Here is a 4,006-nt window from a genome sequence, read left to right on the forward strand (position 1 = left end):
GCCCTCGGGGCAAACCATGATGTGTGTGCCATTCTGGAGAGATCTGACAGAATGTGGTCCACTGGAGAAAGGAATGGCAAACCACCTCTGTATTCTTGCCTTGAGAACCACATGAACAGTATGAAAAGGCAAAATGATAGGATACTGAAAGAGGTACTCCCCAGGTCAGTAGGTGCCCAATGGGCTACTGGAGGTCAGTGCAGAAATAACTCAAGAAAGAATGAAGGGATGGGGCCAAAGCAAAAACAACACCCAGTTGTGGACTTGACTGGTGAAAGAAGCAAGGTCCGATGCTGTAAAGAGCAATATTGCACAGGAACCTGGAATGTCAGGTTCATGAGTCAAGGCAAATTGGAAGTGGTCAAACAGGAGATGGCAAGAGTGAACGTCGACATTCTAGGAATCAGCGAACTAAAATGAACTGGAATGGGTGAATTTAACTCAGACAACCATTATATCTACTACTGCAGGCAGGAATCCCTCAGAAGAAATGGCGTAGACATCATGGTCAAAAGAAGAGTCGAAATGCTGTACTTGGATGCAATCTCAAAAACGACAGAATGATCTCTCTTTGTTTCCAAGGCAAAACATTCAATATCACAGTAATCCAAGTCTATGCCCTAACCAGTAACACTGAAGAAGCTGAAGTTGAATGGTTCTATGAAGACTTACAAGACTTTGTAGAACTAACAGCCAAAAAGATATCCTTTTCATTATAGGGGACTGGAATGCAAAAGTAGGAAGTCAAGAAACACCTGGAGTAACAGGCAAATTTGGCCTTGGAATGTGGAATGAAGCAAGGCAAAGACTAATAGAGTTTTGCCAAGAAAATGCACTGGTCATAGCAAACACCCTCTTCCAACAACATAAGAGAAGACTCTACACATGGACATCACCAGATGGTCAACACTGAAATCAGATTGATTATATTCTCTGCAGCAAAAGACGGAGGAGCTCTATACAGTCATCAAAAACAAGACCAGGAGCTGACTGTGGCTCAGACCATGAACTCCTTATTACCAAATCCAAACTGAAATTGAAGAAAGCCGGGAAAACTGCTAGACCATTCAGGTATGACCTTAATCAATTCCCTTATGATTATACGGTGGAAGTGAAAAATAGAGTTAAGGGCCTAGATCTGATAGATAGAGTGCTTGATGAACTATGGAATGAAGTTCGTGACATTGTACAGGAGACAGGGATCAAGAACATCCCCATGGAAAAGAAATACAAAAAAGCAAATTGGCTGTCTGGGGAGGCCTTACAAATAGCTGTGAAAAGAAGAGAGGTGAAAAGCAAAGGAGAAAAGGAAAGTTATAAGCATCTGAATGCAGAGTTCCAAAGAATAGCAAGAAGAGATAAGAAAGCCTTCTTCAGCGATCAATGCAAAACAATAGAGGAAAACAACAGAATGGGAAAGACTAGAGATCTCTTCAAGAAAATTAGAGATACCAAGGGAACATTTCATGCAAAGATGGGCTCCATAAAGGACAGAAATGGTGTGGACCTAACAGAAGCAGAAGATATTAAAGAGAGATGGCAAGAATACACAGAAAAACTGTACAAAAAGGATCTTCACGACCCAGATAATCATGATGCTGTGATCATTCATCTAGAGCCAGACATCCTGGAATGTGAAGTCAAGTGGGCCTTAGAAAGCATCACTACGAACAAAGTTAGTGGAGGTGATGGAATTCCAGTGGAGCTATTTCAAATCCTGAAAGATGATGCTGTGAAAATGCTGCACTCAATATGCCAGCAAATCTGGAAAACTCAGCAGTGGCCACAGGACTGGAAAAGGTCAGTTTTCATTCCAATCACAAAGAAAGGCAATGCTAAATAATGCTCAAACTTCTGCACAATTGCACTCATCTCACATGCTAGTAAAGTAATGCTCAAAATTCTCCAAGCCAGGCTTCAGCAATACGTGAACCGTGAATTTCCTGATGTTCAAGCTGATTTTAGAAAAGGCAGAGGAACCAGAGATCAAATTGCCAACATCTGCTGGATCATGGAAAAAGCAAGAGAGTTTCAGAAAAACATCTAGTTCTTCTTTATTGACTATGCCAAAGCCTTTGACTGTGTGGATCACAATAAACTGTGGAAAATTCTGAAAGGGATGGAAATACCAGACCACCTAACCTGTCTCTTGAGAAATCTGTATGCAGGTCAGGAAGCAACACTTAGAACTGGGCATGGAACAACAGACTGGTTCCAAATAGGAAAAGGAGTACATAAAGGCTGTATATTGTCACCCTGCTTATTTATCTTATATGCAGAGTACATCATGAGAAACGCTGGACTGGAAGAAACACAAGCTGGAATCAAGTTTGCCGGGAGACATATCAATAACCTCAGATATTCAGATGACACCACCCTTTTGGCAGAAAGTGAAGAGGAACTAAAAAGCCTCTTGATGAAAATAAAAGAGGAGATTGAAAAAGTTGGCTTAAAGCTCAACATTCAGAAAATGAAGATCATTGCATCCGGTCCCATCACTTCATGGGAAATAGATGGGGAAAAAGTGGAAACAGTGTCAGAATTTATTTTTTAGGGCTCCAAAATCCCTGCAGATGGTGATCGCAGCCATGAAATTAAAAGACACTTACTCCTTGGAAGAAAAGTTATGAACAACCTAGATAGTATATTCGAAAGCCGAGATATTACTTTCCCGACTAAGGTCCATCTAGTCAAGGCTATGGTTTTTCCTGTGGTCATGTATGGATGTGAGAGTTGGACTGTGAAGAAGGCTGAGCGCTGAAGAATTGATGCTTTTGAACTGTGGTGTTGGAGAAGACTCTTGAGAGTCCCTAGGACTGCAAGGAGAGCCAACCAGTCCACTCTAAAGGAGATCGGCCCAGGGATTTCTTTGGAAGGAATGATGCTAAAGCTGAAACTCTAGTACTTTGGCCACCTCATGAGAAGAGTTGGCTCACTGAAAAAGACTCTGATTTCTGGGAGGGATTGAGGGCAGGAAGAGAAGGGGACTTCAGAGGATGAGATGTCTGGAATGCGTTACTGACTCAATAGGCGTGAGTCTGAGTGACCTCTGGGAGTTGGTGATGGACAGAGGCCTGGCGTGCTCTGATTCATGGGGTCGCAAAGAGTCGGACACGACTGTGCGACTGAAGTGAACTGAATATTCCAGAAAGTAAAACTATTTTCTTCTCCTTGTTATTTGATTTACAGAAAGAGGTTATGCACAGAGATAAGAAATATTTTGTGGGACATATTAGAGCCCATTCTGGCTTCCCCGGCCTTTTACATGAAGGAAATGCTTTGGGAGATGCATTAACTAAAGTAATTGCTTTAAACTTACATGAGAAAATTGACAAGGCCAAAAATTCTCACAAAATTCACCATCAAAATGCAGCTGGTTTAAGGTATGAATTTCATATCCCTAGGGTAGACAAATAGTTAAGTTATGTCCAAATTGCCCAATATTTAGTCTATCTCCACCATTAGGAGTTAATCCTCGAGGCCTTAGGTCTAATGCTCTCTGGCAAATGGACGTAACTCATATCCCGACCTTTGGAAAACTGTCCTTTGTGCATGTTACCATGGATACGTTTTCTCATGTTGTTATAGCCTCTACTAGATCAGGTGAAGCAGCAAGAGATGTAATTTAGCATTTTTTTCAATGTTTTTTTTTTTTCCCAAATAGGACTTCCCAAACAAATAAAAACAGATAACACCCCAGCTTATACTTCTGTTGCTTTTAAGAGATTTTATCAACAATTTTCCATGGTACATTCAACAAGAATACCTTATAATCCCCAAGGTCAAGCCATAGTGGGAAGGGCACACCAAACTTTAAAAAAATCACATAGCTAAATTAAAGCAAAGCGAATTTAAGTATTCCTCTCCATATAATGTTTTACACCATGCTTTGTAATTACTCATTTAAACATAGACACACAGGGGCAGACTACAATGATGAGACACTGGATTCCTGAAGGGGCTACAACTCGGCCCCTTGTCAAGTGAAAAGACCTCCTTACCAGAG

This window comes from Ovis canadensis, chromosome 21, assembly GCF_042477335.2.
Source record: "Ovis canadensis isolate MfBH-ARS-UI-01 breed Bighorn chromosome 21, ARS-UI_OviCan_v2, whole genome shotgun sequence".
Lineage (NCBI taxonomy): Eukaryota > Metazoa > Chordata > Mammalia > Artiodactyla > Bovidae > Ovis > Ovis canadensis.